We start from the raw sequence: 21615 nt of genomic DNA on the forward strand, positions 1-21615 counted from the left end.
AGCTTACAGAGGATCGCTCCTAAATGTGTTTTCTTGTTACCTCTAATGGGACATGATTATTAATATTTCCTCGGAGGATGCCCCGTCAACTCTGTTCAAAGTTTGTGAGCAGAAAACCATTTAAAAAATATACGCTAGCCCCCGCTGTTTATCATATTTTATTTAAAAAAAAATCTGAATCTGGAATGAATTTATTCCAGCCTCTCTCTCTCTCTCTTTTTTGGGCTTTCATTATTCAAAACCCCACACAAGATGTACTTATATAATAATGTGTGATTGTGGAAGAGCAGCAACAGAGCAGCACGATCACGTCGCTCTTTGTAAAGAAATAAACATATGTCTATATTTGTTGTGACTAAATTGATGGTGGCAGAGCAGGCAAACCAAATTGAAATCTTAGTGACAATTTCTCTGAAGTTGCTCAAATACAATTTGACTTCTGACAAGGGGGGATGCAATTTATAAAACAGAACATGCCATCAGTGGAGGCCGGCATTTGCATAATGAGGATACTTCCATTTCCGCCAGCAATGTTTTTGACAGCCTCTAACTAAAAGCTGTGGCGGAGAGGAGTGAGAAATGTCGATACAAATAATCCAGAAGAGGCAGAAAGAGGGGCGGTCAGGGCAGCCACCGGATCCATCAAAGAGCTCGGCGAGCAAAACAAACACAGTTTGGCAAAAGTCAAAGAAAAAAAAAAATGACAGAGTGCTCAAGCTGCAGTGATGCTAGGTGACCCTGGCATAAAAGGGACAGAGGGGCCTTCTGCCCTGAGCTACGGCGTTGACTTTGAACGCACCGGAGAGGAGTTGGACCGCAGGAGAATCCACTCCAGAGGTTGCTCTGATAGGTTGACAAATATGACTGAACTGACGCTAATGCCATGCAGCTCTTTTGCTCTAATTGTTGATTCAATTTGCTAATGACTAATTTGATTTAAGTGGCAGGCACATCTCCATGTGTGCAGGACATGGAGAGGAGAAGCATAAAAAATAAAAAAAATGGACCGGAGGTGGCGTGATGGCTTGTCACGCAAAGGCTGCGCGCCTATGAATATTCCATGAGAGTTCACACTTAATTGTTTCTGATTTGTTTATTTTTTTCAATACAGTGCTTTAGCGCACACTCCATCAGTCTCTGTGTTGACACCCCGTGCACCAACCCAACCCACGCCCCCCCCCTCACCACTACCGCCGCCTCCCGCTCATGCCACCCTCTCCTCACCATCCCCCACACTTTCACAAGTGGTGCTCAGATGTCCATCAAACACAGCAATGAAGGATCACTATAAGTTGTCGGAGCCTGTCAACAAAAGCACTCTACCACTTTGTCCCCCCCCCCCCCCCTGCACACCAACACACACCCGCTCTCCCTTGTTGAGTCCTCTGATGTGAAGGAGCAGATGAATTTCTAAGCAGACATTTTCGGGGCCCCCATCGAGAGCCCGCTACCTGTTGCCAATGCAAATGGATTCCGAAACTTGCAAAGATCCGAAAGGAAGTGCATTGTTCCACAGGCCGAGCTGAGCTCAAGTCCGCTTGCATGTCGTTTGCCTCTCGGAGTGGACGACGCGATACTTCGGGCGGATCGAGAATAAAGCTCGAACGTGACCCCAGCACTGCTCTCGAACACACGGCGGCTCAAAGCAGCCGCCCTGTCCAAGTTTCCAGCGGCGCAGAAAGAAATGGCGAGAGCCAGGATAAACGTTTGAGCGGTGCAAAAACTGTTTGTGCTGATATTAAACGCGTTCCAGAAAACTGTAACATGAGTATCGTATGAAGAGTACTTACCCACATGAAAGCCACGAGGGACGGCCTCAGACTGAGCTCCTCTCCTCTCGCTTACTGGAAGTACTGGCGTCCAACCGTTTGCTGTTTGTAACCGCTCCAAGCCTGTTGAGAGTTCTCACGTAGGGCTTTTTTTCTTTAAAAACCCTGCCTCTCCTATACCTTTTTGTTCTTGCCTTGTTCTGGCCGGTCTTGTAAAGAAGCGAATCGCTTTCCGTTTTGCCTTTTATCCTCTCCCTTGATGGGCCTTTCTAGCTACATGACTTGCAAATCACGCGGTGATACTGAATGGGATTGGCATTTTCGGATGTAAATACATAGAATATTTCATATTTGGTAATGGGCAATGGAAGGCAGATGGAAGCCTAATTATTGTATAATGATATTTTTCCCCTCTCTGTCTGGGCCGGCGATGGTGAATAAATATAGCCGCGCATTCATGTATTAATTCGTCTGTGTGGATATTTATTTGGTGTTTGCTCATGTATTCATTTATTAATTTATACACTTGGGTCGTCTTTGCATCTGGACAAACGAGGCCGCTGCGAAACGGAGAGCTCACCCTCGGTTTTTGAATCGTGTCACCGGAAATTGCGGGGAAGTGGCCAATCAGACGACGCTCTAAAAGAGTTTCCCGAAACTCTTGCAAATCAAAGTCAAACTTTGCTCATTTCTGCAAGTTCTCCCCCCAACCTCTCTTCTTCTTACTACCGGATGCAAGTTGGCGATGCAAAGCCCGGAGAAATCCAAGGCAGGTCACAGGAGAGTGACAGTTTAGGGCAGTTTATATTAGTATCGATAAATAAACATTATTTAAAACATCTGTCAGGCCCGGTTAAATATCTTCCGTGTGGTTCAGTGACTTCACCAACCCAGGGCATCGAATATTTAATTATTGTACTAACTGAATAATGAAAAAGTCAATTTCCAGACCGGCGCCCTGTATGCAGAAGACAATTGCATTTCTAATATCTGCATCTGAAATCTTCTTCACACACCCTCCCCTTCCTGCGTCCCGTCTCGATGCCTCGCAGGGGCTGCGAAGTCTCCCGCATTACCATAGCTCTCTTCCTGACTAAGTCTGTTCCTCATATTCACTTGTCGTGGCTAATTACGTGTTTAACCCTGTGCTGGTGAGCTTGTTTTACATTCAAATTTATGGGGACCTCGCTGATCTGAAGAAGCAGGAATGAGTGGGGACGCGACAGCCGAGATCAGTCTTCTGGTAATTGATTATCCTCTTAGAAAAAGCGACAGCTTCCAGAGGACTGCCGTCTTGAAGTTGTTGACCTTTGACCTTTGACGGGTTGGAAATGCAGAACGTTAAGGTCACAGGTGGACGGTGGGAGAGCTAGCTGTACGTTTTCTAAAGTGTTTAAGTTAACTGTTTTTTGGGGGACTACTATTATTATTATTATTATTTTTATTATTATTGTTGTTGTTTCTGTGGAATTTCATTTACATTTTTATTGCCAGCAAATGGGAAAAAATTGCTCTGTTTTCATATAAACACAATGCTGCAGCAATAATTTTCTGATCTTGTTGCTTGTGGAATAAATAATTACGCATATGTTGTCAATATTTACATTTCCACTCTTTAATTTAATTCTAATGGAAGTCCCTGGGCGATACGAGCAGCAGCTAATAGAAGCGAAATGATTAAAGCCCTTTCTCCGTAATAACCCTGCTGAAAACACAACTTGCTGTACTGTAATCTAATGTAGCATTTCGGTGTTTACAGACTTCTGTTGTTGATTTAATTTCCTGATGTGATATTTTTTCAAAGCCTCTTTAAAGGCGTCTTCTCTGATAGGTTTTTATTAGTTTTGGAGTAAAACAACAAGAAGACAATTGCCTGCGTAGGTTCCTGCATTGTAAATACACTCCTTGGACTCGCCTTTTTAATCATTACCACACACCCTCCCCTCTGTACAGTGGTTCCATTGTGCTGTAAGCGCCGTGCATGGTGTGCGTTTGTGTGTGTTTGGCATTCAGTACCAGGCTGGGTCAAAGCAGCTTAGTTCCGATCTGTTGGGTGACCTGCCCGAGCCTCGCTGGCCTCACTGACCCGCATGATTTCATTATGGAGAGGTGTGGCGCATGGCCTGTGCACGCACACACACTCGCACACACATGTATGGAGCTACAGCTGGAAAACGAAGACATTTTTACATACACTCAGGGGAAAAAAGGAGCAGGAACATATGTAAATACATGAAAGGAAAAAAAAAGTCTTTCTTACTTCCTGGAAGATGTGTACACAACTGGTACTTTGAATTGAAGTCAGTTTTTCTTATTTTTGTGCTTTGACTTAATTCAGGCAATTCCCTTTAATTAATCCATGAATTTTACATTCAAAATTGCATTTGAAAAAAAGCTAAAAATTAAGGTTTCCTAAATTCTAAAGGTTGGTGGGGTGCAGTGCTCAAAAAACAAGCTGTCCTATTCAAAAGTGCGCCAACGACAAGCTGAAAAAAGTTTTTTAATTCTTAACATCTTGTAGATACACTAATAACAATTATTATTTCACCCCAGTTCAAATAAATCTTCAATAAAGAACAAGATTTAACACCCAAAAAAGTTTTATCTGCTCCATTCAAAATTCCTCTGACGAGAGTCTAAAACTAAGCCTGCATTTACAAAATCAAGACATGAGGAAGCAGACGATTGTTGGATGCAATTTGTAACTAACGTGTTTTTGTTTGTAGAAAACCACCGTGGAAATTACTGCCTTAACTGTCGACACCAGCAACGAGAGCGAATCGATCCTTGGTCCAGCCGCTCACAGCGATGTCCGAGGAAAAGCAGATTTCTGCAATCACACACACACAAACATACACTTAAAAGAAAAAACACATGTAATTCCATACAGTCACTGTTATTTCTCTGATGTGCTTGGACTGTGTGTTGAGGGTGGTGTACAGCACACCATCACTAGATGGCGATCTAGGTTAAAGTAGAGTGCTGCTGGGAAGCTTGGAAAAGCAGACCACTGTTGCGTGGCAAGTGATCCTCCTTACTGAAGTGTACACACTAATGGCATGTAGAGCTATGGAATAAGACTAAATTATTCCTGGGACTGGGTCTGTCTTTTATACTCGTGAGTGATCCAAGTTCTGAAGGCACAAAAACAACAACAATACAATTTTAATTGCACTTGTTGGGAACACACTACTTCCAATATCTGATTTTTAAAAAATTACGCGAGATTGTGTTTTGACTCTAGCCAACCCCACTTAGATTTAAGCAAGATCAGGATGAGAAATTCATGTCTGAGTGTGTTTACAATGACAATAAAGAGGAGTGGTTAAAAACACAAATTACAAATATATCAAGAAGTAGTAGAAAGTATACTTTCCATTATTGTTTAATAATGAACATGCAGTTGCAAATGTAAATGTTTATAAGGGGAACCAGCAGATATGGCTCAATGTGAAGTTATTTCTTTAAAAATTGTAACATGCAGATGATCATAATCATCCAAAAGCTGTATGAGAGCATTTTTCTGAGTCCCGTAACCGGTGTTGCTGTGGTATTTAATGAAGTGTACGAAACATTAATGGACATTCTGACTAGCTCCGGAGTAGTAAAATGAAAATCATAGGAGGAGAGAACAAAAATGAAGATGGCAAGCAGTTAACAGTTAGTGTGTCCTCGTGCATTGTTATATAACTGTAAAATGGCAAAAGTAAAAAGAAAAAAAATGGAGCAAACTGTAGCTGATATACTGACCTGCTTCAGTGGAGTAATATGTGCTATAAGGCGACATGCTTTTCCTTCCAGTACCTTGAAAAAAATTCTCTGTTGTACTTACTTGGATGGAGAATCAAAAACACAACCAAAAAGTAACCCATGAAAGTAAAAATGTGGCACGTCTTTGAGAAAGTTTTTTTTTTTTTGCATGCAAAGCTTTACTTTTACAATTGACTTCTTTCAAAGCGCACACAGTGGACTTTATTCGGAAACCGTTGTCTCCCAGAAAACAGCTGTAAGTTGTCAATATGACTTACAATTTGGATTTAAGTTAGGCAACTTCTGCAATAGCATGCAAAATGTGCACGGCTGTCAGCGCCTCTATGGTTAACTTTGTAGTTTCTCTGCTTAAATCTAGCACAACAGTGAGTTAGCAAACTTAAAAGTGGTCCCAGACAACCCTCACACTCAATCTTTTTTTGTTGAGTTTTGGGTCAGATTGCTCAACTTCCATTCTCCTTCTTCATAACATGGACTTTGTCTCTCCCTTTGTAGATGGAAATGCTCCTGCTAATCTATCTTGAGGACCTGACCTATCCAGAAGGTAAAGAAGCCATAGCCTAGCTTTACTTGGGTAGTCTAAGTACCTCACCCTCCATATCTTACTATTTGCTTCTTTATTTAAATACATTTTTGTTCTTTTTACTACCAGAATAGCACACTTCCTGCTAACTTAACAAGCAGGGTTTTTTTTTACTAAAGAGCAGGGCTATGTTTTAGCTTGATTTAAGCTAATTCAACTATTACATTTGCTATGTAGCTAAAGCTGTAATAAAAGTTAACACTTGATATTTAAAACTAAAATTAGAGCCACACTTTTTATTGCTGGTCATTACTTAATTCAAAAGGCTAATACTGAGCAATTTTTTTTAAAGAAATACTAATATTTGAGGGGGGTTTTGGGTCCATTTTTTATAACAAAAGTGTTATTTCTTGCTAATGTGATGCACAGCATACACTAAACAAACTGTGAGACATTAGCATTCTGTTTTTGCTGGATTGTCACTAGTTGTGCTTATCTAGCTAATAAACTTACATGGAAGCTGATACAAACTCCAGGTGCCATAAATTAATAGTAAGGACAGGGCTTGCTTATGTTAGTCATGATGATTATTACTTAAAGATCAATTAAAACACAAGTAGGGCCTATTCAGATTTAAATTTTCTGAAAAAATGAATATTCATTTTTGTGGCTACTGTTTAGATATCTAAACAAACAAAAAAAGACAGTGAGAGGCCACTCACTTCATATGCATCCTTAAGTTACTTATCTAGAAAGAAAATGAATATCTCAGCCAGATGTTTCAAGTTTAGACTTTACACATTGCTGTGATGTTTCATGAACACACAAGACGAGACGGTGTAGGAGAGACGCAAAACCAAAAGAGGCCGTTAACGGAAAGGAAAACAATGAAAGGGAATCTATGTTTAAGGCCAAAGAATCAAAGCTCTTTTATTTGCATAACCTGCATGCAAGCATTTACCATACACACACACACCCCACACGCATACATCCCATCACTGTAGTATCTCATCACGTCTATCTCCGCCTCTTTCCAATCTCCCTCGCCTTCTTTACATCAACTCTTTTTCTCATCCTTTTCTTGTATTTCTCCTCTCTCCCCTTGCTCTCTGCCTATGCAAGTTGTCATTCTCTCACCATAATAGCGCTTCTGCGCCTTCATGTTGCTGGTTGTTTGCTTGAAACGTAATCTGTAGATGTAACAGAGGAAGAAATTGAGTCTAACAAATGGCTTGAAAGGCTCACGCGGCATATCAAGCCCAAACCAACAAAGGCAGACAAAACGCCCGTCTTTTTTCCTCCCCTCAACATCTGAAGTTGATATTTTCAACAGAATAGCGCGCGGCTGACGTTCCCTGAATAAAGAACGCTGCGTTCGCTGCTGCTGTGTTGTGTTACGCTGTCATTCTGACTTGAATGGGAAAGTTGAAGCCCGTTTGTTTGGTTTAGCTGTTGAGGAGAAATGGGTTTGTTTGATTAACATTTTGCTTGCGCATGTCAGTTTCAACTGCATCATTTCTTTGGGGAAATGAAAAGAATTGAGACTGAGGCAGAGTAAAATGTAGAATCTATCTATCTATCTATCTATCTATCTATCTATCTATCTATCTATCTATCTATCTATCTATCTATCTATCTATCTATCTATCTGACAACATAAATAATTTGAGTAAACTGGACAAGTGATGGACAAACGAAGTGTCTGTCAAGAAGCCATTCATAAGGAAGGGAAACAGGGAGAAAAGGCTCAGGTACGGAAATTACACAAGAACGAGACATAAAGCAAGTCATATGAAATAATGAATATACAACTTTGTTCAAATCACTGTCAGTGTATACAGAGGAGGTCAAGAGAGAGAGAGAGGTACAACAGTGAGCATTTACAGCCATCTGTAAAACACGGTGGAGGCTCTGTCATGGTTGGAGCTGCATTTCAGTCAGTGGTGTTTGAGATCTTGTGAAAATAGATGAATTATACAGAAAAGTACCATCAGATTTTGATCCACTATCTGCAAAGGTTTTGATAAACAACAGCTTCATCTTTCATCATGACAACGATCCCAAACACACTGTCAATGCCAGAAAATCATACCTGGATAGAAAAACACACAGTGGAGCACTATCAGTCATGGATCGGCCTCCCTGAGCCCGGACCTCAACATTATTGAAGCAGTGCTGGATCATGTGGACAGAGAACAGAACTAAAGGCAGAAACATCCAAAGAAGAGCTTTGAATGTCCTTCAAGAAGCCTGGAGAACTATTCCTGAAGACGACTTAAAGACATGACAAGAAAGCTGCCTAAGAGAGTTCAGACTGTGCTGAAGAATAAAGGTGGTCACACCAAATATTGACTTTCAACTCTCTACAATTGTACAAACTCTGTTTTTTTCCCTGTGTGTTTGCATGTTTCAGTAAATCATTGGAAATATTTCCTTTCTTCCCAGCAAAATGTAAAGAAATTACAATGATTCAAAACTCTTGCACAGTATTGGATATATAAAATGAAATTGCTCATGGGCTTCAATAGGCTCATGTGAAACGAGCTTAACTGTAACTGTGATTATGGCTATTACTGCACACCATGACCCACACATTACTACACATTACCTCAATATGTGTGTGCCTTTACGTGTGTGTCTAAACTAGACCGTCAGCTCTGCCGCAGCAGGTGTAATCTCTTGGTTTCACTAATGCGCAGTGATGACATTGTTTTTGAAATCTCAAAATTGCCTCCCAGTTCACAAAAATCACATTACCCATCCACGGAGTAATGTCCCATTTGGAGAGCAATGCTGCTAGCTTACAGATCAGGCAGGTGCTGCCTCAAATCTCCTATAATGCACTGTGATGTAGAACGCCATAAAAGGGCTGTTTTGCTGCACACAAAACAAAATGCTTACTGTTGAAGAATGAACCTCCTACGACTGCATAAAAGCAGAGTATAAATGGCAAAATGAAACCAGTTTTCTTTTTTTTGTTAAAAACATTCTTCTTTCCTTACATTACAGCTTGCTTCTCACTGTCACTTCCATAGATTAAATGCCAGCTGTTGCTTTTACGGCGCCAAAATACCCCTTATTTCTTCTTCACACAAGCTTTTTAACTGCCATTATCTATACATAAACCCAGTCCCTCGTCTGGCACATCTCTAATGGCAAATTCACGCACACCTCTTCCCCTCTCTCTTACACCCGTTTAATTAGCTGTTAATCACGGGCAAACTCACATGCTGTATTCTGTGTTGTGAGCAATCTGGCACTTTGGTGGGTTTTCTGGGTGTTGATAACAAGTTGGTTTTAGCATTTGTTGGTTTATTATTTTAGATTCCTTTAAAATTGATTTTTGGGGTCTGAAAATGTTGATGATAAAGACAAAGGCAAAGTGGTGGGAAACTTCTTAGACATTTCATCTCATTAAGTCTCCCTTAGGGGAACTACAAAACCACAATACAGTACACGTGATATCCCTAATTTCAAATGTATAATCTTCGTCTTTGAATTGTGATGATTTTTTAGAGTATCATGACGACAGAGATTGCACAGGCAGGTAAATACTGAGTTAAGATGTCAGTGTGTTCTTGTGTCAACAATATAAGGTGCTTATTGTTATGATAAATGATAAACGGCAAAACAGAGGAAATTGCTCCACAAAGGTAAGAGCAGTAATGAACAAGTTAAAGTACTAATATTACAAGTAATCCAATATATTAAATATAGCTCTAATAAAAGTTGTTCTAATATTTAACTTTCTTGATATATTATCCAAAATTGAAATATAAAACATAAAAAACTTTAGTTTAAGTGCCCGTCTTATCATGCAGACAATTAGATGAAAATTCTAACTGGGAATTCGGAGATTCTGGTTTTTGAATGAGTCTAGAATGCACTATCAAACCTGTTTGTATATATAGTCTTGTCTTTCCCTTTATTCTTGAAAATGATGACACATTTTCTTGGTGGGTAAAAGGTTACTGGTTCAATTCCAGCCAGGGATATAAATCTCCTTTGGGGTTGCATCTGGAAGGGGATCTGGTGTAACAAAAAAAGGCAACTCTGAACTAAAATACCAAAAGTAGTACTCATTAGTCACCATGCAGCATGATCCAAATGGTCCATGTAATTACATATTGTATACTGTATTACAAGTTGAAATTAATGAGCCTCGGTGTGAAAACATCCCTTTTGTGTTGTTACAGCTAATAAAGTGGCAGTCTCAGAGGTTTCCATTAAAATATGCATTGCCATATGAGTACTTTGGAGTATTATGAAAGTATGGCAGTATTTATATATTTACATTCCCAGATTAAAATGATTCATTTCCATTAATGTTCAGAAACAGTGACAGTCAAGCCATTTATTTAGGCTTAGGCAGCAGAACTAGTCGGGTAATATTATGCACTTGCCTGATGGTACCTACCCGAAATAGGGATTGACACTGTGATCGGTGTGTCCCTCCGAGATGTCACCAGCTTAGTGTAGATGACACGTCGGTGCTAAAAACACTGAACAGGAAGAGGCAGATGCAGTGAACTGTTAGAAGAAGCGCCCAAGGTGAGACTTCTCTGAGAACTTTCACTTTCACGTTGCTTTTTGCAGACCCATGGCTCACTTATTTCTTAAATCTAACTTCACAGACAGAGTTAAATCTGATATTTTTTTTAGACTACAGCTCCATGGTGTAAATAAGCCTTTATACGTGTAGTGCTTCGTTTCTGCTTTAAGCTGTTTCAGATTTTTCCACCTAACATAATGCATCATCATATAATTTTCTGATTATATTTTGTATTAGTGATCAGAATCCATAAAGCGTGTGTGCTAACTATAATAGCAGTACTGATATAATAAATTTAGTGGAAGGAGGAAGCCAGTTGTTTTTAACAATCGTCCTGCGGTGATGTTATTATGACACCATGTTGTGTATGATTGCATTTTTGGACTGTGATTTTACATCTTTGTAACTACACCACATTAGAAGAAAGAAATGTGTGTCTGACCAGTCATTAGCCAAGACCCAAGAATTTGAAGAGACAGCAGGGTGAAGCCATTAATGACTCTTCTCCCTCACTCATTTCTACGTCGAGTAGGTGGGAGGCATACCTTGCATCTGGTCATTAACTGACTCACCTCCGTCATTTCTTTCTTGAAATGATGCACTAAAAAAGAAGGAAAAGCTTTGCATACGTTGCATATAAGTGACAAGGATGGATGATAGTGAAACAATTTGATAAACTGATGCTAGCCTCATATCCGTACAGCCTCCTGTGAGTTTACATGTTAGGTATAGTGCAGCTGGAACAGATTTTTTCCCCACAAAGAAGCTTTATTCTAAGCTGTGACACTCGTATTTTTTTTTAAAAAATGAACAGAGTGAAGCCAAACATCACAAAAAGCTCCGGCTTTTAGAAACTGACCGGTGTGCAGTATTTTTAGAGACTCAAAGAAAAGAGAAAAGTCCAATGAGATGTGAGAGGATTGCTGCAGCTTTTAAAGAAAAAACAAGTGACTAATATTTGCTCTTGAACAGCATTCACCATGAACCACCCTGCAAAATGTATTGTAAGCTATTACAAATAATTGCTTTTCCGCTGTCTTCACTTGCACTCATTTCCCTCAATATCTAATTCTTCTGTAATATTTGTGAAACCGTATTAGAATCACAGTGAATGTAATACAATGTGTTATCAACCCATTACCTCCCTTCAGGAATCAATAATTCAATCATACAGCGATTTAGATGGAGTTTACACTCTCGCCGCGGCCCACACAGTGCACTGTACATTGCGTCCTTTCCAAGGGGACGCTCCTCTCGTGCCCCCAAGACCCCTTGACCACCCCCACCCCGCCTGTGACTCAGACTGCACGGTGGGGATCAACCGTGGCCCTCCTCTCCTCATTAACCTCATCTAATTAGATGGCAGGGAAGTCCATTGTTCGCCCTAATGAAGCCTCAATGGAAAGACAGGGCCTCGGCTGGCTCTTCTGACACTGCTGTGAAATTACAATCCCTGATCCTCGTCCTCCCTCCCACCTTCCTACCCCTGGCCTCTTTCTGTCTGCGTTGGGGTTTCTTGGAGAGCTTCACCAACGTTGGAGGTTGTCTAGCAGATAGATTGAGAGACAGATGCAGCAAGCTGTCTTTTTTCTCATTCCTATACTGCTAATTTTGCTCCAGCAGCAACGCCCAGGGTGGCATTAGCTCTGCTTAACCCTCCAGTATGGATCCCATCCACTAATTACTTAGCTGCAGTGGTTCGCTGAGATTTAAGTACCACCTCAATCCCATTATCTTCCATCCTTACAGCTAGCCCCTGTTGCCCGGGCTCTTTGTAGTGCAGGAGCGGAGGCTGCGGGGTTATTGATATGGGCCTCCCTCGCAGATAAGATCCACGGCGGTGCGAAGGAGGAGGAGAATGGCGGGCTTGGATGGAGAAACAACACAAAAGGGGAGGGGGGCCTGCACCTATGTAGGTAAACCGAAGGTGGCAACAGGAACACCAGGTTGTGACTCGGGGAGGGGGGTTAAAATTGGATGGGGTGTTTGGAAAGATTATTTGCCCTCCAGTGTTTTCACTCTCTCTCTCTCTTTTTTTTTTAAAGAGGTGGGGGTTTCGCTCTCTGCTCACCCCAGAGCAACTAATTACAATTCACATGTCACACACTCCACACATAATAAGAGTTAGGAAACAGAATTAAAATATTCCAAAGGCCTGCAGGGGGTGTCATCTCGGGAGAACGAGGGGAAAGTGTGTCTCTTTTTTTTACGATGGGGTGGGGAACTGCGCATGTGTTTGTGAGCCAGTGCATGCGGCATGTGCGTGCGTTTGTCAGGGAGAGGTGGGTGGATCGGGGGTGGTGTCGGGGGGGGGGGGGGGGGGCGATTGGCGGGAGCGCGAAAAATCTACAGCACTCCCCGCTCTGTGCGTTCCCGCCTGCTGCCGTCCCATCGGCGGGCCCGCCGCCCCACTTTCTCTTAACACGTCGCCTGCTTGGCACACCGGCACGGCTGCCTGTTAGGGTGGCGGCGGCTCCTGGTGGTGGTGGTGAAGTTTTCGAGGGGGTGAGGTGGAGGGCAATTGAGTGACATCTGCTCTGCTGAGACGAGGGGGCAGGCGGGCTCCTGGCATCAGCGGCTGTGGTGTCGGAGGCGTTGGCACGAGGCTGGCTGGGTACAGCAGGGGTGGTGGCGCCGGCAGCAGGCGGTGGATGGCCTTAACGGAGAACCGTTTGCTCAAACAGCATGACATCTCCTGGAATGAAAGCACACACGCACACACACACACACGCACACACACACACACGCACACACACACACACGCACACACACGCACAAACACCCACTTTTTTTGGCAAAGCTTGTGTGCTTCCATGCACACAAACTGGCACTCCATCCTTCTCCTCGTTCTGTCACGTCCCCCTCTACTCGCCTGTCTTCCACCTCACACTTCAGGTTTCCTCAAAGCCTTCCCATGACCAGTGCACACTCGTCGCTCAGTGTCTGTTTTCTTTTTTTTTTAACCCATGTTTTCATCTGAAGTCTGCAAACGTGGACGGCGTCGGCGGCGTGTTTCATTTAGGTCGCCAGTTACTTTCTAACTCTCTTCCATCTCTGTCTGTCTTTCATCCTCTATCTCTTCAGGTCCCCCCCCTCAAACCAAACACCCTTAATGAACTGTGAAGCTGACACCTGCGAGAAAGCAACAACTACATTAAAAATGAGCGGCAACGTCCCCCAAAACCTCCGCCTCGTCACCTGCCACCTCCTGAACGGGACAGGGAAGTGAAAGCACCACAAAGGATTGGGTAGTTGATGCTTTGCTTTGGTTGCTATTAAAGTTTTGAGTTATTAGCAAATAGTAATTTTGAGTAGAGGACAAAGCATTCATGTAACCTAGAACGTGGTGGTGGTGGGGTGATAGTGGAGAAAAAAGACAAAGAAGAAGAAGATGAGTGACGTTTATTAGGTTGTATCTAAACGAATCCACCACTCTCCTCTGTCTCTCTCTTAGAAGTTGTTTCCCTCCACTCTCACATCACCGCTGTTGTCGAGGCAACTGTGACGCTGATGCGCTGTAAATTGATTTCCCCGAAAGATGTGATGGATGAATAGAGAATGAACATCTTCATCGCTGACCCTGGCGCCGATTGCTTCTCCACCCTGCCTGCGCCAAAGATGATTGACAAGGCTGCTAACGAGTGCCGTCGCCGGTCGTGTTATAATTTTTTCTTCTTCTTTTTGTTTTTGCTGCGTTGAAAACAGCCGAGATCTCGCTCGGTCCCGAGGTAATGAGCTTCTGGAGGAAGGAGAGGGAGGAAGAGGAAGAGGAGAGGCTCACCCTGGGAGAGGTGAAATAAAAGAGTGGGAGTAAATAAAAAAGAGGAAAAAAAGGGGAGACAAAGCACATGAAAGTAGATTAGAAAGAAGTTGAGGTTATCATTGACTTGAGAGGGGCCATTTCATTGTTTATCTGCTGTCCTGATGGATGTCTTTCAAGCTGGGGCTTTCTTAGCCGCGGTGCATTCGTTTCCCAATCGCTGAGAGGCAAGAATTTTCAAAAGGCCCCCATAAAATGTGGTATTTGCATTAAAAGTATTTGATGTAAAACAACAACAAAAAAAAGTGCAGCGCGCTGCAGATTGCATATCAGAACGCGCACGCTCGGCCCCGTGTGCCTGTGTGTGTGCAATGCATGCATTTATTGTGTTTGCATATGCATGTAGGCATGTGTAAGGCTCTGGCATGTGTGTGTTTGCGTGTAATTTATTCCTCCACGTGGGGGCTGAGGGCAGGTCTCCCTCTCTCCCTCTCTCTCTGTTTATTTGGATGATTAGGAGGTGACAATATGTTGCTGATGATCAGGTTTATAATCAGCTACCATCGCAGATTATTCTAACCTTGATTAAAGACCTGCGGTCTCCCTATCATCTCCCAGCTCAGCCTAACAAGATAGGACGACGCTCTGATTAATGCCAGAGAGCGACTAGTCATGACACAAAAGGACAGGCCTGCATCACCGCGGGAGGACTGTCACGCACCACACTTTGTCTTTCTGATTTGTCTGCTTGATGCAGGACCTTTGTCTTAATTATTTGCCTTTAACAAATGAATCCGTGTGAGACTGATTCACTTTTCATTACTGCAGTAATAAGGATGGCGTTGTTGACGCCTGCCATGATTACATGGCTCCAGAATCTCGCCGCAGCACATCCACAAGCCCCCCCTCCCTTTTACAGAATAAGTCATGAACTCGTCACCAAACTTTTCTTTTGTCTTCGCTGACAATCATTACTGCGACATGTGCACGTGTCTGTGTGTGTGTTTATGCGGGGGTTTGTGTTTTCCTGGCAGAGCGTTTGATTCATTATGCTGCGAGGTGTTGTTGAGGTCCCGGAGGTGTGTAGGAGAGGATTGAATGAATGAGTCGCTCTCACAGGTTGTCAGATGATGGAGGCGCTGATCCAGCGTCTCTGGCAATCAACCAGACGGAGGCAGACACAGAAGCCGCTGGCCTTTGATTCACTTCAGCCACTCTCTCCCTCTTCCTGTGGGAATGGGATCATCACATACGGATACTGCTGGCGAAAACAAACCTCTAGTTTAACGGCGATGTCACAATGAAGAGGAGGCTCAGTGATCCACCATTAGGCACAATTTGTTTCCTGTTTTCTTTCCTGAATCACAGTAAAAGTCAGATCTCGCATCTGTGCGTTTGACACTGGATACGTGTAACCTTGGCAACTCCACATTAAGATGGTAAATGGTAGCCTGCCTGATGATCTTATCAGAACACGATTATTTTTACTAAGAGGCTAAAGCTACTCACTGGCTCCAAAAGCCTTCATTTACCACCTATTTACTTCAGTGTGACTTTTCTTTTTACAGCCAGTGTTAGCTTCAAAGTCCCAAACAACCAACAAGATCCTTCGTCTAAGGCAGGCGTGGGTAAAATTTTTGTTCGGACGGCCAGCTTCACTTTGGTATGATAAGCAAAGGGCAGTAACCACATAGAGGGATGACACACAAGGTGGCCCCAGTGGCCTAATGGATAAGGCACTGGCCTCCTAAGCCAGGGATTGTGGGTTCGAATCCCATCTGGGGTGCTGTCCAGCAGAGTGGCCCAGCGAAACCATGCTGGGTCCTTAACGCAGAGGTCAATGGATCGAAGCCATTCTCTGCTCGAACTTTTAGACAGCGGGCTTTCTGTCATTAAGGTCACTGTTTAACGTGTCCATTAATGGACACTGTTTATATATGCACTTACTGGCCAAGTAATTCCTAGTATCTGTTTGGACCCTTCCTTAGCTCTTAATGGCACAGGGTGCTGGAACCATTCATCACAGATTTTGGTCCATGTTGACATGATGTGAATCTCCCGTTCCAATACATCCTAAAGTTGCTCTATTGGATTGAGATCTGGTGTCTGCCGAGGCCATTTGAGTACAGTGGACTCATCATGTTCAAGGAAACGCTTTGATTTGGATATATTCACCTTGCCCTGAGACTCATCAGACCAGCGAACCTTTGTCAGTATTTTATGGTCCAGTTTTGTGTTTTATAGCCTCAATTTCCAGTTCATAGCTCGAGACTGGTTCCCATTGCGGACTTCTGCTGCTTTCAGAGATGCTCTTACACATACCTTGGTCGCAACAAGTGTTTTTTTTTTAATTTACTGTTGTCTTCCTTTAGCTCAAAGCAGCCTGGCCATTCACCTCTCACCTCTGATATCTACAAGGCATTTTCTCCCAGAAAACTGCCGCTCACTTTTTTATATCATTATCTGTAAACACTAGAAATGCTTATGTGGGAAAATCCCAGCAGATCAGCACTTTCTGAAATAGTCAGACCAGCCCATCTGACACCATCAGAAATGCCAAAATCAAAACTCATGCTGGTCTTGAAACTCAATTGTCTAATTGCTTTTGAACCTCTGAAAATGCGGAACTGTTTATAAAAAATGCTCTAAAAGCTGTAAAGCCAACAACCTGCAGTTCAGTCACATGTTAGTTATTTGATTTAAAACACGATGTTATGGTCTAAAGTAAAAACGTCCACAAACTTATGGACCTGATTGTATCTAACAGTATAGATCAGCGGTCCCCAGCCTTTTTTGCGCCACGGACCGGTTTATGCCCGACAATATTTTCACGGACCGCCTTTAAGGCGTCGCGGACAAATACAACAAAATAAAACTAGTACCGAAAAAAAGAAAATTTATTCATAACACACGTGAAAAGACCAAGGAAAACCGAGTAAACGATAAAAACGATAACAAAATAACGGCCAAAACTGATAAAAACCCTGAAAACTATACATTTCACACCTGAGCCTCAACTCTCGCGGCCCGGTACCAAACGACTCACGGACCGGTACCGGTCAGAGGCCCGGGGGTTGGGGACCGCTGGTATAGATGACCTTCTCACTTATTTACAGCCCTGTCATATGTAAATTATCAGTCCCATTGCCAAGTTTAACTTGGGTCACCGAGGGTTATTTAGCCTGTCGTTGCTAGTCTTTGAATTTCAGTCCTCAGTCTGATTAAATATACAACAGTGTGGGTCTGTGGGATACAAAGCTAAGGTCAACAAAACAGGATCATTACTGCAGCCTTCAAACGTATTCTTTTACCCCTTTTATTATTCATGTTGAACTGTAAAATGACTTTTGTAAACATCAGCATTATAACATCAAGTACATAAAAAAAACACATTAAAACATACAAACCTCAATTTTTTTTATAGGCAGTTCAAGTATTTAGGTTTTCTCTGTTAAAATATACATTTCATATTCAAACCACATCTTTATTTTTTATCATAAAACACAATGCGCTTTGTAATCCCAATTTCAACAAACAAAGGTCAACCAATTACCAAAATTCAAAGCGCAAAAACAAACTCATTAATTTTATCTAATGAAGTTAATATTAAAAATGAAATTTCAATTATTACACGTCGAGAAACTAAAATGTTTATTCTCTGTGTGCAGATTAAACAAACTTTTCTTGTGCCTTTCGGTGACCGTAGCAACGCCATAGTTCCCCAGATGGGCAAAAATAAATAAAATTTAAAAAAAATCAGCATTTCAGCTTGTTTACTCGAGGACAGAAACCGAGTGTGCTCTATTCGCCCGAATTGTTCTCGCGTCCAGGTGCTCTTTGGACAAGGTGCCTTGCATGGAGCCACGCTGAGCTGTGGGACAGTCTAAATGGAGGAGGTCCAGCCACTGATTGTCCCTCTCCTCTTTGATATTAAAAGCATTCTAGTGAGAATAATTTGTGTTTAGTGCCCCGCTGCGGATCGAGCCGTCCTGTTTGACCAACCGAGCTGACCTAATTCATCCTCTCCAAGAGCGCACAAGTGTTTGTGTGCTAAATGCAGAATAGCTGTTGTGACTAGCCGGGCGCACACAGAGCCTTGTTGTTGTTGCCGGGCGAGCCTGTGTGTGCGTTTGAGGGCCACTGAGTACGTGACCTCTCATCCAGCATCTCCAAAGCGCCGGCTCAGCAGGCGGGTAATTCATGCCAAAGCTTTGGCCGCCCCGCTGCTCGGAGCACGCGCCCTCCCCTTCCCCCTGCCCCGAGCAGCCCCTCCCACCGAATGCCCCCTGACCCATGTCTCCGCGGCGATGGGGTGTCCCGTCACAGTGAGCACCTGGCACCTGGCCACCCCGTCTTCTTCGTCTTCTCCTCTTTCTTTTCTCTGTTTTCCCTCCCTCACAGGCCTCATCGGGGGGTTCTATAATGAAGTTTCACATCTTCATTCAGGGAGCGACAGGAAGTGGTCCAAGCCTGGAGCGCTGTCAACATGTTGAAGGATGTTTCAATTCTTGGGAAAATGCTTTTCGTCTTCCTGCAGGACTGTTCTGTTTTTGTGCCCTTCAAACTTCACGGACACAAACGCGGGCCTGTCTTCACATCTACCTTTGCGCAATTTCTAGCTAGCATGACTCTAACAACACCAAACTGTAAACACTGAAGCAAGCTTTTAGCTCAGAGATGTCGAACTCTTTTTACATCGAGGGTCGCATACATGCAGCCTACTTTGGGCAACTTAGTTTTTCTGCCTGATAAAGAAACATTGCTAAATAAATCTGTCAGCAGGACTCTTTAGATTTCAATTGTAAGAAACCCTCGGCTCACATGGTGCTTGTGCTGCCTGGGTGGGTCCAGGATGAGTTGTCCGGCCTCTGCTGGGCTCGGGTGGAGGCCTTCTTACATGTTTTCTGCTTTTATGTTCTGGTGTGCACGATGGCTGGATCTTGATCTTCGCTCTGGGCTTCTGTCAAAATGTAGTTGTTTTTAATCAGGTCAGTCCAAAGACCAACATTGACGTGTCTCTGTTTAACCTTTGACCTCTGTTCTAACCTTTCCTACTGTAGTGGCAAGAAATCTGTAACCCTGCACAGATTAAAGCCCCGATCGTTCCCTTCTACTTCTTTTATTCTTCCCTCTTTCCTGCTTTACCTTCCGCCTCCAGACATGACATCACGTGGCCGCTGTCTCGACGAATCGCTGGGCTCCTGTCTCATCTCTCTCCTTATTACATGCCGATTAGCCCTACAAAGTGGTATAAAAAGGTGTCTAATGCAATTACCCTAGTTAGGACATTTTAATAGTGTGCTGCGCCTCAGAGATGTATGTGCCGTCCAGGCGCTGACATTAAATCAATAATCAGCATGTCACGCCTGCTTGTTAATTCACAGCTTTGCATTTTATACCCCAACATGGTGAGATTGATCATTGGTAGTGGGGGTTTTGAAGTGGGGCAAAGGGGTTTATAATGATATGTGTAATGGAGTATGGGCCACGTTGCTTTAATTTGCATGGTAGATACTAACTGAGATTTCATCTGTGGGATGCTCGCAGCCTCTAATTTGTTCGGATAAATTGCGATATGGAAGAACAGTAGTTTTATTGAGTGTGCAAATGACTCTTTGTACATGAATGTGGTGTGTGTGTGTGTGTGTGTGTGTGTGTGTGTGTGTGTGTGCTGGAGGAAGGGAATGACTGAGTGAGAGCACTTCCTTTGTTTCTGTGTCCCCACCACAATCATAACGTCATTACTCAGCACTCATTTCTAAATTATCTCACTTATTAGTGGATAAATGCGAGTATTCATAGCTCATTATATCACTGTCACATTTCCCCCCCTCAAACTGGCCACTGCAACTTCTTTATTTTAAAAAAAATGGGAGATGGGACAGAAGAAATGTGACAGGAGTGGGTGTGACCGGGATCATAACAGCAGAAATCAGCTTACAGGCAAGTCGAAGGTTTAAAGAGTTTGTAAAAATTAAGAATAATAGAGTTCAAACTCAATAGACTGTGTGTGAACTACATTTTCCCCATTTTGATTTGTGCTGTGATAGTATTTTATACTTACTTATATTATTCAATATTTTATACTGTGCACTATACTTTTCTAGTAAAGGGTCAGACCCCACTTTTTCCTTCGGAGCTGTCTTTGTTCTTTGTGGTATAAATTCTGAAAGATCCTTTAAAGACTCTTTAAAGACTTAATGTTTAATGTAACCAGAGCCAGTGATCCACATCTTAGTTACTCTCTGGTCCTCGTCTGGTTTCATGAGTCTCCACGAACAACAGAAACACCACTCAAACAAAGTGGAGCCCAGAGCAAAGCTCAGGAGCTGAATAGACATTTTCCTCATTCTGCTGCAGGTCACAATGGATCAGCTGTAGACTGAATAATATGCAGTGCACTGAGTGCACCCCCAGTGGCCTAATGGATAAGGCACTAGCCTCCTAAACTCAAGCTCGTGGGTTCGAGTCCCATCTGGCGTGATTTCTAGCAGCGTGGGCATCACAAGTGTGCTGAGCCATCTCCTGCTAGCACTTTTAGACAGCCAGCTTTCTGTCATTATTGCAAAGGAAACTGTTTATAAATGCACTCACTGCTAGAACATGGCTGTATCCTGATGAGACATGGTGAGCGCATTTCCACAGTCTTAAATCCCCTTTCTTCCCTGTCCTCATGCTCTGTTTAAACTTCAGCAGGCTCTCTTCATCATGCTTAAATGCACTGAGTTGCTGCAAGGCGATAGGCTGATTGGATATCTGTGTTAACAAGAACCTAGACATTCGTAAACTTATAAAGTGAACAGTTAGTGATTGCTACCTAAATCTGTAAAGATGTCCATCAGATCATAGAGCTGGATATATGCACAGTCAAAGTTTGAACACAGTCTTAGTGGAACATTTCTCTTTTTCATTTTATGTTTTTATTTTTCACATTTTTTATCAAAAAACAACAAAATCATCTGAGTTCCCCAGTGAGCTGCTCTCAGTTGAACTTTCTTCACAGTGTTGATATTCTGCTTTCTACCAAATATGTGCAATCTGATCCTCGCTCACTTTGCTACTGAATAAATGTTTCAGCAGCGGCCCAGTGAGAGGAAGACTAAATCAACAATGCACCTTTAAAGCCACCCAACGAGTAATGAGGACTATTTATCAAATTCATTTTACATCGTAGGCCACAAATAACTCGCTCAAGTGGCCCCGACTAGTGAAAGTTCCCCTTTCTCTCAATAAAGAGAAA

Source organism: Aulonocara stuartgranti (assembly GCF_965226115.1).
Source record: "Aulonocara stuartgranti genome assembly, chromosome: 23".
NCBI classification, from domain to species: domain Eukaryota; kingdom Metazoa; phylum Chordata; class Actinopteri; order Cichliformes; family Cichlidae; genus Aulonocara; species Aulonocara stuartgranti.